General features: G+C 46.9%; 1 pseudogene; it reads left to right on the top strand.

Annotated features, from left to right (window-relative positions):
* The first annotated feature begins 699 nt into the window (after window positions 1–699).
* On the top strand, window positions 700–1,689 carry LOC107511936 (annotated as a pseudogene).
* The last annotated feature ends 12,321 nt before the right edge of the window (window positions 1,690–14,010 follow it).

The following is a 14,010-nucleotide window of genomic DNA, read 5'->3' as shown; positions in this document are numbered from 1 at the left end:
GGTGAAGTAACTCAGGTGAGGACACATTCCTAATATGTGGCAGAAGCAATTTGGCTCTGGGATCTACACTTAACCACTGTCCCGTGCTGCCCTTTATCCTCAGATGTAACTTATCTTTTTCCTATAGGTCAAAAACACATCTGATAATGCCTAATCTCCCTACCCTGTGATAGGTAGAGTTTCTACTCTATTTAACCTATTGAATCAGCTACTAAGGAGGGTAAAAAATAAAGAATGTGAGTTCTCAGAGGGCAGAGGATTATCTAGTTTACTGCATTCTCATCACATAGAACAGTGCCCAATAGATGGAAGGTGCTCAGCAAAAGTATTTTGAATGAATAATCGATCAAGTGAATAGATGAATGAATGGGTAAATGTACAAATTAGATGTGTGTGTAAATAAAGTTTTATTGGAACACAGGCACACCCATCATTTACATAATGTTTATGGCTCTTTTCCCCAGAGTTGAGGTCTTATGGTCCACAAAGCCTGAAACATTTACTATATGGCCCTTTACAGAAAAAGACATTTTCTTCCTCTTGTTGTCATCATCAAGCCAAAGCTTGAGAGGAACCCCTATCACTACTTGTTGCATGAAAAATAAATAATCGAGGATGGCCTGTGCAGGGCTCCCTGCTCCTCCTGTGCAACAGACAGCCCCGTCTTCCTCACAGTGCCAGCCAAGAGGCTGAGACACAATGGTGAAGGTCAGAGTGAACGGATTTGGCCATATTGGGCACCTGGTCACCTGGGGTGCTTTTAATTCTGGCAAAGTGGACATTGTCACCATCAATGACCCCTTCATTGACCTCAACTACATGGCCTACATGTTCCAGTATGATTCTACCCATGGCAAGTTTGAAGGCACAATCAAGGCTGAGAATGAGAAGCTTGTCATCAATGGAAAGCCCACAACCATCTTCTGGGAGTGAGATCTCACCAACATCAAATGGGGCAATGCCGATGCTGAAAATGTTGTGGAGTCCACTGGCATCTTCACCATCTTAGAGACGGCTGGGGCTCACGTGAGGGGCCAGAGCCAAGAGGGTTGTCATTGTTGCCCCTTCTGGAGATGCCCTCATGTTTGTGATGGGTGTGAACCGTGAGAAGTATGACAACTCCCTCAAGAATGTCAGTAATGTCTCCTGTACCACCAACTGCTTGGCCGCCTGGCCAAGATCATCCATAACAACTTTGGCATGGTGGAGGGACTCATGACCACAGTCCATGCCATCACTGCCACCAGAAGACCATGGATGGCCCCTCTGGGAAGCTGTGGCGTGCTGGCTGAGGGGCTGCCCATAATACCATCCCTGCTTCTACTGCTGCTGCCAAGGCTGAGGGCAAGATCATCCCTGAGCTGAATGGGAAGCTTACTAGTATGGCCTTCCATGTCTTTACCCCCCATATGTCAACTGTGGATCTGACCTACCACCTGGAGAAAGCTGCCAAATACAATGACATCAAGAAAGTGGTGAAGTGGGCTTCGAGGGCCCCCTCAAGGGCATTCTGGGCTATCTGAGGTTGTTTCCTGAGACTTAAACAGTCATACGCACTCTTCCACCTTCGATGCTGGGGCTGGCATGGCCTTCAGTGACCACTTTGTCGAGCTCCTTTCCTGGTATGACAATGAATTTGGTTATAGCAATGGAATGGTAAACCTTATGGTCTACATGGCCTCCAAGTAGTAAGAGCTCCCTGGACTACCAGCTCCAGTGAGAGGAAGAGAGACCCTCAGCTACTGGGGAGTCCTTGCTCCAAATCGATCCCCCAACACAAAGAATCTCCTGACCTCTAGTTTCTATTTCAGAGCCCGTGAAGAAGGAGAGGAGCTTAAAGAGCCCTGCCTTGTCATGCACCATCAATAAAGTTTGCTGTACCCAGCTGGGAAAAAAATAAAATAAAATAATAAAATAAAATAAATAAAAAGAGTGGCCTGTGCAGGAAAAATAGCAAGGATGCTCTTTGTGCTTCAAGAATACCCTTATGGGGCGAGCAGAGGCAATGTGAGCAGATGGCTGTCACCATTGCACGAGTCGTTAGAAGGCACGCTTTGGAACCTGGATTGGCTTGGGTTTGACTTTAGGCCCTTCCTTTTAATAGTTGTATGATTTCAGGAAGGTTCCATGCTCTCTTTGAACCTCAGCTTGCTTCTCCATAAAACTGTGGATGATAAAATCAACCTTGAGGGTGATTCAAGCCTCAAGCAAGATAATGCACTGAAACTAGGAATTAGGCATCCTGATAAAGGGCCATTCTTTATCATTGTGGACACCAGCTGTGTTCCATGGTTGGTCTTCAATTATAATCAGCCAGTTTAAAATGAGCTTTTGTGCCCTTCACCACCGCCTCCACTCCCTTCCTGCAGTTACCACTAGCTCTCACTCAGGCCCACCCTCCCTGACTTCTGCTCCTCCAGTCCTGCTCCTCAGCACTTACACTCTCCCTTACTGTGTTTTTCAAGTCGTTAATGTTCTCGCATGAACCCAGACACCTGACCACACAGATCTGCCCCTACAGGGGGTCTTGTGAACTCTTAAGGTTTGGTCACTTGATGGACGACGGCTCTGGGCTGAGTGGGTTTGCACCCACCAGTCTCTCCAGGGTGGCATCCTCATTCCCAGCCACCCTAGACAGCTTTCCCCACCTGGTGTTCCAGAGCTTGAAATTTCTGCCATCAGAAAGGCATTCTTACCCTCAGGATATTTCTCTGTTAAAATGTAGGTAATTCCTGGGAGGAGATCACCTGTGTCCAGGTTCTTATCTTGCGTCACAGCCTCCGGGAGTCTTAACCTCCTAATGGTCAACTAATTCCAAGATGTTGTAGTTCCAAATGAGATCGCATACCTGAAAATGATTTCAGCATTGGAAAGAGAAATACATACATAAAGGATTATTCTTAGTCACGGTTAAAAGGTATTAGCAGTTATCCTCTCCATTTTATTGAAAATGGCTTTTGAAATAGGTCCTGAGGAGTCACTCTCTAACGGCAGAATTCTATAAGACAAAATAAGTTAAAAAATACTTACAGGGCCAGGGTCAGGTACTTTCCCTCTCAAAGCCCACTGCCCAAGTGGCCATCCACTCAGCCAAATTTTGGGCCGGCTCCGATCACTGGAGTCTTGGAGAGAAGAAAGGGCAGCTGGTGTGACCGGGGTGTTAATGCTGAGGCTTAGAATCAGGAAGAATCTTAGGGCCCTCTGGTATGAGGAAATTGAAGCCCAGGGAGAGAAAGTCGCTGACTCATCCAAAGTGCGGGAGCCTAAGTAGAAAAGTAAGCAGAGACTAAAGTTGCTCAGGTGGGACTGGGGGCTAGGAGGGGTCGGAGACAGGACAGAATCAAAACCGTGTTCAGGGCACTGCCCTCTTGGCAGCGCTAGCCCCTTTCAGGGCTTTCCTTGTGCACACCCAGCGCAGACGGCACAGACAGACAAGTCTGCTCATCCCCTCACCCAGGCTGCCCCATGGACTGGAGTAGAATGAGAACAGGAACTTCAGGTGCGTGAGACTGTGTAGGTATGGGGGTGGGGAGAGGGTTGGGGGACAGAGGTCTCGAAAGAGCCTCTCCCCACTACCTCCTCCCATGACCCACCTGCACCCCCATTTCCCTGAGGCATTTCTGGTGGCAGTTGACTTCCATCTGAACACCACTTGACTCTCAACCTTCATGCTCTCATGGGGCTCTGAGGGGCTACACAGGCCGCTCTCTCAGCCACACCAGCGGTGCCCTGGACACTTGCCACACACGAAGAAGACCAGGAACCACAACCAGGGAACAGCTTAAAATGGCCCAACCAACACCCTATAGAGGAGGACATCCCTCCCTTTCCTTGAGAAGACCTGGAGCCCCCTGCTGAGGATTGGCAGGGCCTTGTGAGCAACCTGGGTGCCAGGGGCTGACCCCCAAATCCCTCACTGTGGGAACCCCCAGCATGGGCTCTTTTTAGGAGTAGCTAAGACAATGAGTCCCACCGAGAGCAGGAGATGACGCATTTTTCTGTGGCCACAAGCCACTTTTGACGGGTCCGCCCCATTGGGGAGCAACTGAAACCTCATCCCACCCAGCACGGCTTTTGTCTGCACCACATATTTGTCTTATTTGGAAGATTTTTGTGGGTTTTCCCGTCTTTCTCTAGTGCTCACTGCCCTGAGGGGGACAGAGGCCATGGTGGGGCTGAGGGAAGGGGGCGAGAAGCATTCTTGGGGCATTATGTTTGGTGGTCTGTGGCACAATTGGAAGTGGAGAGAAATCCGCCCCCCCCCCATACCACTCTCCGTGCCCCAAATGGGCACCCTGGACCCAGGCCACATGCCTCCTCTCTGTTAGGGCTTATGCCTCTCTAGGTCCTTCCCCCTCCTGTTTCCTCTCTATCTTCTCTTAGCTTCCTCTGCTCCCTCTCTGGCACCCTTTTTTATTCCTTCATACTCCCTTCCTCCAGCCAGCTTAGCGCCTTGTAATTTCCAACCTCCTGGCCATCACCCATAACTTTCCTCCCCCTTGGAGCACCCTCCCCTTTCTTTCTACCTGTCTGAATTGTAGAGTACCTCTCAGGGCCTGTCGTCACCTCACTTCCTCCTTGGCTTTCCGTAGGCTACTCTAGCCCTTGGCAGGAGCTCCTGTTTCTAAACTCCAAAACAGTGTGTTTTCTATCCCTTTGGCGATTCCAAACGCACCCTGCCTCTGTATCATCTGCCCAGCAACATGGAGGACAGAGGCCATGGCTTTTGTTCTTTGATTCTTCTTTGTACAAAGCAATTGTTTAATTAATATTTGTTTGTTTGAGGCTTCTCAAGGGCTGGCCATGGTCCAAATGAGAGAATCTCAGAGATGAGAGAGATCTAATCCTCTTAAAGCTTGAATTTCTGCAACAAAGTGTCTGACTTCAGCTTACATGCCTCTAGCAATGGAGAGCTCACTACTTCCAGGGGCAACCCATTTCCTTTCCTGAGAGTTCCGATCATAAGAATTCTAATTTTGAGCTGATGATACCTGTGGCCTTCTGGCTTTACTCACCCCTCTCTCAGCTGGACCACATAAAACTATTCCAGTCCTCTTACCTCACAACCACCCTGCAGGTATTGGAAGGCAGCAACCTCCACAGTCTTTTCTTTTTCAGTCCTAACCTCTAGTGCCCCAATGCCCCGGTGACCATGCGCTTTGGGTGCTGCCCCCACCCTCATGCTGAGTTTTTTCCCAAACCCCTGCCGAACTCATTCTCCTGACAAAAGTTTCCCTCCTTCTGGATCAAAATGGATGTCCTTAACTTTGAGATGGGACTTGCCTCCATGTGGTAATGTGAGATGTCCTAAAGGAAAGCATCCACTCTCTCACCAGATTTCAAAAAAAAAAAAAAAAAATTAGGGGACACCGTGCAGCTTCTTTGTCTATTTCCCCATTTGTTTTTGGAGCAGCCCTGTCCTCCCCTGAGGTGGCAGCCGGCAAATCTGACAACTGATTCTACAGTTAGTGGAGGATGAGCTTTCTACATACCTCAAAGGCTGTCTTTTAGGTCATTTATGTGCATTTTAATAGAGGTATGCCAGAGGGAATACCAAATGTTTTAAACCAAAGGGGTGACTCATGGTGCCATTTCAGGCCGGTGAGATATTTTGGGACAAGTAAGTCTTGTGATGCCTGGCCTGCCTCTCCCCTGATCCTCCGCGGGTGATGGAGAGCCTCCAGCTCCAAGTATATTTGCATTAGGACCAGGCACTTCCCACGCCCCCCTATCCTGTGCCAATTATTGAAACTTATGCTTTGCTGCCTTGTATAGCCCACTATCTGTCTTAGGTATCTGTGTCTCGTAGCAAATAAAGGACTCCTTGAAGAAAATATGACAGGGACCTTAAAGTTTTCTTATCAATGGTCTGCATCTTGATTGTGGTAGTCCTTACACAAATGTATGTATTTACTGAAACTCATGAAATTGTACTCTTAAAATGGTTGCATTTTATTGTATATGAATTCTATTCTGATAGAGGTAATTTTTTTAAAAAAAGGTTTTCATATTTCTTACAGAGTCTAAAGTCACATCTTGTTCATGGATTCATGTGTTTGTGGACTAACTTACTGAGTTAAGCTGTACCTAGCTAGAGCTATAGCCAAGAGCCATCTTAGCTCATATACCAACCACCAACTTGACATAGCTCCTCAATGTGGCTGAAATAAAACTGCATTCTCTAGCCTTGCCTCCAACCTGGTCCTCAGGAGACACACTTGATTCCTCACTCAGCGTATCTTGCAGGTCTGCTTTAATATGACCACTACCATCACTAGCACTGCTATGAATACAGGTCCCTCATACACAAGCTCTCTTGCTAATTGCTCACCTTGAGAGCTGAAGGCTCCTCCCTGAGTCCCTGAAGGTGACTATTACCCAAGGTTGATTCACCAGACCGTGGCTTAGTCCCTTAAGCTTCCCAGCCCCCTGTTCCAGAGGCCATGTGGCAGTGGTCCCGCCCGATGGGCTCCTGCCCCTGGGGCAAGGTACAATCTTGCCTGAGTTATGACTTAAGGTTTCTGGGCCTCTTGGAGGCTGAGCCCTGTCCTTCTGTCCAATCACTTGGCTTGTTTCTCTTACCCTGAGCTCACGAACGAGTCCTTTAAAAAAAGAAGATAGTGAGTGGCTGCCTATGGGTAGTAGAATGGGGTGATTTTTATTTGCCTCTTTATGTTTTCCAGTCTATTGTAATGATTTTTAAGTGAGGGTATCTATCTTGCCTATCAGACTGCAAGCTCACTGAGGGCAGGGACCGAGTACTACCCCTCTTCATTATCCTCAGCTCTTAGCTTTGTGCCTGGCACATAGTTGGTGTTTGATAAATGTTTATGAATGGATTAAGGAGATAAGTTTCATGAAAACCGTGTGGGAGATGTTCTGCACTCACCAGATGGTACCAGGTATTGATGAGGATACAGAGACAGGAGGCTTATATTTGACCGATGGAATGTGATTTGGTCCAACCATTTTGGAAAGCTATTTGGCAATTTCTTGTCAAGTAGAAGATGTCCTCCTGTCTTCATTCTGCAGAAACCATCTCTTGGATGTGCACAAGAATATTCATGGCAGTGATATATGTAATTGGAAAAATCAAGAAATGTCCATCTGCAATGGACATTGTGGTAGTCACACAGCGGACTATATACAGCACAGATTCAATCACAGCTTTATTCATCAACGTAGATTTCTCTCAGAAACATAAAGTAGATCAAGAAAGAAAGTTGCAGATGGATATATACAGTATGATACCACTTATATGGTGTTTAAATAAATGCAAAATAATACAATATATTGATAATTATATATATTAGGCCTCAGGACAGGCTGAGTGGAGATTTGGGTCCTAGTTCACCTCTCTGCAAAGAATATATACAATTGATATATTGCTTATTTAAAAATGTGGTAAAATATAAAGAACAATAAACATCAGAGTCTGGAGAATGATCGCCTCAGCAAGGTGGGACAGGGGAGAGGAGCAGAGATGTACTTGAGTCGGGTACACAGAGGGCTTCCCCAGCATTAGCAGAGTGATGTTTATTTGCTAGGTTGGGTGGTTGTGGATACACGATGTTTGTGATATAATTCTTTATTTTTGCTTTTATCTTTACTGTTGCTCACTAGACATTTGCAGCTCCTTCTCCTTCTAAGCACATAATAGGATTGTACTTCCTGGTTCCCTATGGTTGAGAGGGGCCCTGTGACTAGTTCTGGCCAATAAGTCATGAGCTAAAGCATTTAATTGCCTTTTTGAGATCCTCTGGATTTCTCTTTTGCTTCTGACAAGGTCTGAGACGATGGCTGTTTCATCAGCCTGGGTCCCTGAGTGATTTCAGAACCCCTTGCTCATTCTCAAAGGATGAGCAGAAGCAGGAAGCAGCAAATAGCAGAAGCGGAAGCAGAAATGTGTTAAGGAGCTGTTTGTTACTGCAGCATAAGCTAGACTATTCTGACTGTATATATCTTTTAATGTGTCTAGAATATTTTAATTAAAAAATGAAATGCGGGAAAATATCCATGCCTTTCAGGCCAGTGCCAAGATTCGACAAGAGAAGAAGGCATAGGAGAGAAGAAGAGCCTACAGGGCTTTGTTGCCTGCTGTTTCCTTAAAAAACAAAACAAAACAAAACAAAAACCCTTTTTCTAGCTCCCTTTTGCACCTTGAGTGGTGGCAATGGACAAACTCAGCATTAATTTGGGAAGGAGTGCTGGAGCGCCCCTAGCATTTCATTACACCTTCCTTAGAAACTCATTCAGCACTACTGCGCTTTCCCCTGGCCAGGCCTCAGCTTCAGGAAATAAGCCCAGCCATCACTGGGTATTAGATACCTGTGGGGCAGACTTGGCTTGGCACATTCTCCTGGCTTCCGAGTTCCCCTCCTCCCCTAAACTGCAGGAACATCAGCCAGCACAGATATAGGAGATTAGAGCAGACAGGATGTGAGGAAGTTCTTGCCTTAGGTGCCTGGCAAGAGCATGAGCCTGGGCACCCAGGAGTTTGGGGCTTAACGGCTCCTTCACATAGTCTGGAGCCCACTGACACTTCAAACATGAGCTTCCTGTCTTCTTGCCTCCGAGAAAGTGTTCCTGGATTACCTTGACTAGAGGGGAGGAGAGAAGGAGCTGCAGGTAATACCTGGATTTCTTCGGTGTTTTTCTTCCTAAAGCTTCAAAAGGCCTCCCCTTTTCTGATTTCCTGTGGCCTCCCCCAGAAACAGGGCAAGAAGAGAAAGAGTCTTTCATTTCCTAGTCCAGGAGAGGAAATGGGGGCCCAAAGAGGATAAGCAAATGGCCTGAGGTCACAGAGCAGGACAAGGATATGATTCTGATCGGCAAGGATCTCTATCTCCAGACCCCATCTCCCAGCCTTGGCCCCAGGCCCACCCTGCTGGGCTGGCTGGCTTCTCTGTGAGGGCAGCAGACTCTGTGCTCTTGGATACGCTTTATGAGGGGTGAACTCAGAGCTGAGTCTCCCTCAGCCTGTCCTGGGGCCTGAGCAGATAGGAGGAGAAGGATCCTGGAGAGGCTAAGGTCAGCCCTCCTCTCACAGAGCGGTGACGACAGGCTGGCTGAGAGCCCCGTGGTCCCGCCACTGGGAGGTCAGGCCAGGGAAGCTGCCAAAACACCGGGGCTGAAGAGCATCCAGATAACGCAATTGGGGTAGCTTTTGTGGGTGGAAATGACATTTCTCGGCTTTAAATATATCCATCTCTGGAGCCCCGTAGCCTCAGCAGGGCTATTAATTCCTGGACTCCCGGAGCTGCCCAGCCCCGTCATTCTGTTTGCACAAGTTGTGTAAGATCTCAGGCATTTTTTCCTGCCACCCGTCTCCCTCACCTCCCTTCAGTTTTCCTGTGCGATTTCAACAAGGGGTTAGTTTATTTCTAGTAGTAGGCCTGGGTTTCAAGCTGACCACATATATATTTTGTCCTTCTTACAAGTGACACAGTTCAAGTCAACAGCAAATCTTTGAGGGTTTTCTTTGTAACCAGGTGTCTCTATAATAAAAGGTAATGTGTATGCGCATGAAAGGCAAAAATAGAGGTCATATCAATTTGTCCACATGTGTATATCAAGTTAATCATCAATCAATTAATTGGTTGATCAAGTAATTAACTGATCAATTAATTAATCCCCCAGATACTCTGAGCACTTACTGTATGTCAGGCACTGGCTAACTCTGAGTACACAGAGTAAACGGGAGTCCTAACTGATAAAATAGCTGTTGTCACCTCCATGGCTGCCCCTAGTGGTGTCTCCTGGCCCACTTGGGCATCCCAGCCACTAGGTCCACATGTCGCTGAACCCTGCTCATCATCATCAAGCACCCTGCTTGAAACATGCTGAGAATGATGAAGAAGAAAAGGTAGGTAGGTATAGGAGGTTCTCAATGCAGAAAATTGAAAGGTCATGGTGGCTGCATGACTGGAAAAATACCAATCAATGTTAATTCCAAGGTCTTCAGCCTGAGAACAGGGAGCATTGGAGACAGGCGAACGGATATATGGACTTGGGAGGGGCCCCTTGCCTCAGTTAGGAATTGTGTTTGACTTCTGATAAAAGTCCAAGCACAGTGGCTGAAACACAGTTTCATCTCTCACATCAAAATCCACAGCCCCAGGGCTGGTGCAGCAGCTCCACAGTCACGAGGATCCTTCTATCTTTCTGCTCTGTCATTCTCAAATTCTCCTCATGGCCCAAAATAGATACTGGGGTTCCACTCGTTACATCTGAATTCCAGAAAGAGAGAAGGAAGGACAAAGGACAAAAAGGGTATATGTCCCCACCCTTTTAAGGAAGCTACCTAGAAATCATCTATCACCCTCTGCTTGCCTCTCATTAATCAAAACTTAATCACATGGCTACACCACGCTTCAAGGGAGACCTGGAAATGTAGTTTTTTAAGCAAGGCATTTTGCCCAGAGCTCTGTTATAAGTGAATAAGAAAAAGACTGACATTGAGAAGAAACCAGCAGTTTTTGCAATAGCACTCAATAAATATGTGTTGACTTGAACTGAGTCAGGAGGAAAGATAAGGAATTGTGTTTGGGGCATGCAGAGTTTGCAGTGAGAATGAAACATCCTATTCAAAACAGAGTGGAACATGCATGAAAGGAGGCTGAATACATAGATTCTCAGAGTAGCCATGGAGAGGTAAGAAAACCACGGCTCTTGTGACAGCCCATGGCTGAGCCTGGGTCAAATCTACAGAATGGGAGGGGAGAGAGGGCAGAGAAGCTCGCAAAAGAAAAAACTTACAGATCATTGCTTGTTTGTTCATTACTACTCTATCACTTCATCTGGGCTTACTCATTCTTCCCATCAGGCTGTAGGATCTTTGAAGGCACGCAGTGCAGCTCCTACCTGTGGGCAGCTTCTGAGGGCACCTATTAAGTACAGAATGCCTGGTTCTCTCCTGTGCCCAGGCTGAGCATTTCAAGGACTTCCACAGGGAAGACACTGCCCCGCCCCCCCCAACCCCCCTCTGCTCCTCTTCACCCAGATGGCTCCTGGTTAGACCTGGCTGATATTTAGGTCCTACTTGAAAAATTCTTGGAATTGAAAAGTGGAGTCCACCTTGTGGAGAGGAAGCAGGAGCACAGGAGGGGCTCCTCCTCTTGCTATGTAAACTCTTAAGAAGACTTTCCCAGAGGATTTATATCAGTGGTTTTTGACCATGGGCAATGCTGCCCCTCAGGGGACATTTGGCCAGGTCCAAGAACATTTTTGATTGTTATGACTGCAGGAGGGGTATGTGCTATTGACATTCAGTGGGTAGAGGCCAGAGATGCTGCTAAACATCCTACAAAGCACAGGACAGCCCCCCACAACAAAGAATTATCCAGCCCCAAATGCGAATAGTGCCGAGGTCATGAAACCCTAATTTATGTGAATCTAATCAGTGGGCCCACAGGAAACTTAAATAATCTGTTTTACCCAGATCCATGCAATCTTAATTGACATTTAGGCTAACCCTCGGCCTCTAAAAGGCATATTTAGCCACCAGAGGAAAGCCTAAACCATGCTTATCATAATTGACATATTTATTGACTGTCTACAATGCCTAGTTTCTTTACATAAATTAATGACAAACTTTTCAACAACCAGAAGTAGGTGGTAAAATTATTATTGTCCTTATTTCATAGATGAGCAAACTGAGCCTCAGAGGGGTTAGGTGACTTACCCTAATAACGCATAGCTAGTAAGCGACCCCCAAAACACAATCACTTTGCATTCCTCACATGCCTATCCTATTTGTTACAGTCCTATTACTGCATGTAACTGCTTATAGTCTCATCTTTTGAAAACTTATAATTGAGTGTAACAAATGAGGGAACTCTACTAATAAGACCATCCCATTAAACTTAGCACTTCCTTCTGCAGCTGCCCTGGGAGAAAGGGAATTTCTAGGCTTAAAGTATTATAAAGATGTACCAGGAGGATGCAGTTCCTGAAAATGCAAAGCCAAGTGGCTGCCAAACAGATGGAAATATGCTCAAATTCATGAAGGGGCTGGGAAAGTACAATTTAAAGTGATTGGCACGATACCCCAGGGGAATGGTCCTAGGAGGCTGATGGAAATCACCAAGCACTGATCCACTGTCTAGCGTTGCTGGATGTGAGGGAAGGCCATCCTCACTCATTGCTAGTAGACATGTGAGGTGTTAGACCTTTTGCAAAAGCAACCTGCAATATCTTCTAAAATTAAACCCACGGACACGTCAACCCAGTAATCTCACTTCTGGGCACATACGGATATGCAACAAGGGTTTTATCACACCGTGGCTCACAGTAGCAAACAAACAAACAAAACAACAACAAAAAAAGAGAAATACAGTGATGACTGTATTTCAGAGGGAGTAGTTTAATAAATTAATTTAGGTGTATTTTACTGTATGTAAATAATAATGTTTTAAAAGACCACCAATCATAATAGTTCCTATAATATAGAAGAATATGGCTAAGATGGGTAAAAGAGTCAAATATGTGGTGACAGAAATCTATGGGCAGTGAACACACAATGCAAAAAAATACACACACACACACACATATGCCTTACTGTTGAATTGTACACTTGAAACTTACTGATTTTTGTTAACCAATGTTACCATTAAGAAAATACGTCTAACAAGATTCACTTACATGCATTTGTGTATATCTAAATGCAGAGAGAGACATTTTCATACGCTTATATTAACCTGCAGAAAAGTATAGAAGGGTTCATTTTAGGTTCTTAATATGGATTTTCTGAGGGTGGAGATGATGCTAGGGTGGGGACCAAGGAAGAGTCAAAAAAAAAAAAAAAAGGAAAATAAAAGAAAAAAGAACGGACTTTAATATTATGTGTGATGTGACCAATGTCTGCACTTACGCAACATTTAAAATGTGTGAGTATATGTTTAAATTAAAAATTTTTAAATTTAATTCTCAACCAGACCGAGCTGGAGTGGAGGCAGCCATCTCCTGCCGCCCGCTCTCAGCTCCTGGTCCCCCGGGCCGCGGGCGGGTGGCTGGCTGCGCGCTCCTGGGGGTGGGGAGTCGCGGGCAAGCCCGGCTGGTCCCGGCGCCTGCGGGCGCGTTGCAGCTGCACCTCGTCGGGGGTGCGAATCCCTCATCTCGAGCGAAGCAGACGCCGCCGCCCGGGAGACCGCGCGGGGATTTTCCAGTGGGGGCGGAGGCTCCTGAAAAGGCGCATTGTCAGCCTGGGGAGGCCATTACAGCACCGGGACAGGGGGGACAGTGAGGCCTGTGGGGGTGGAGGGGACCCTGGCTATGCTCCCCAGGGCCGCGCCTTTGGATCCCCTGGCCAGCAGCGTCAGCTGGAGTCTCCTGAAGCTCAGCTAGAGGCCCCAAAGCCCCCCCGTTCAGCCCAGAGGCGAGCGTTACCTGTAAAGGGGGCTGGAGCTCACGCTCAGCGCCACAGGATTCTTGCACAGGTCTGCCTTATTTTAGGACCCACGAGCGGCCCAGGCAAGCCCTGGGAATTGTCTGTGTTTGTGGCTCGCTCTCCCTGAGGTCTAGCACACGGCAGGCACTCAAGCAACAATTGCATGGTGCGAGGGCCTTCAGCATGTGATGTCTGCGGACGTCCCTTCTGGTGTCACGTCCCTTCTGGTGTCTCCAACCTCCCTTCAGAGCCCTGGGCAGCATTCCTGTACCATCAGAATCCCACCTGATAGTCTCCGTCATTGTTTCTCTGCCTATGTCCCTCTCTCTCCCCAGACAGGGCTGCCCTGAGGACAGGCACTGTATCAGAATGTTTGATCTCTTCCCAGAACAAAACTACGTGCAGCCCAACACACAGCTGATATTTTTCACCAAAATTTACGTGGCGAGGCAAAGAATGAGGACACTTTGAATCACGTGGTTCGGTTCATGTCCCTTGAATACAAATCTAGTTAGGTTTTAGGTATAATGTTGTTTGTACCAAGAAAGGAACTTAGAAATGTAGCCTGAGCCCTGGGCCACTCAGGAGGCCTGGTGGCAGGAGAGCAGAGGTATGACAAAACT

Source organism: Rousettus aegyptiacus, unplaced genomic scaffold (assembly GCF_014176215.1).
Source record: "Rousettus aegyptiacus isolate mRouAeg1 unplaced genomic scaffold, mRouAeg1.p scaffold_m13_p_1, whole genome shotgun sequence".
NCBI classification, from domain to species: domain Eukaryota; kingdom Metazoa; phylum Chordata; class Mammalia; order Chiroptera; family Pteropodidae; genus Rousettus; species Rousettus aegyptiacus.
This window is presented reverse-complemented; position numbering and strand designations above follow the sequence as displayed.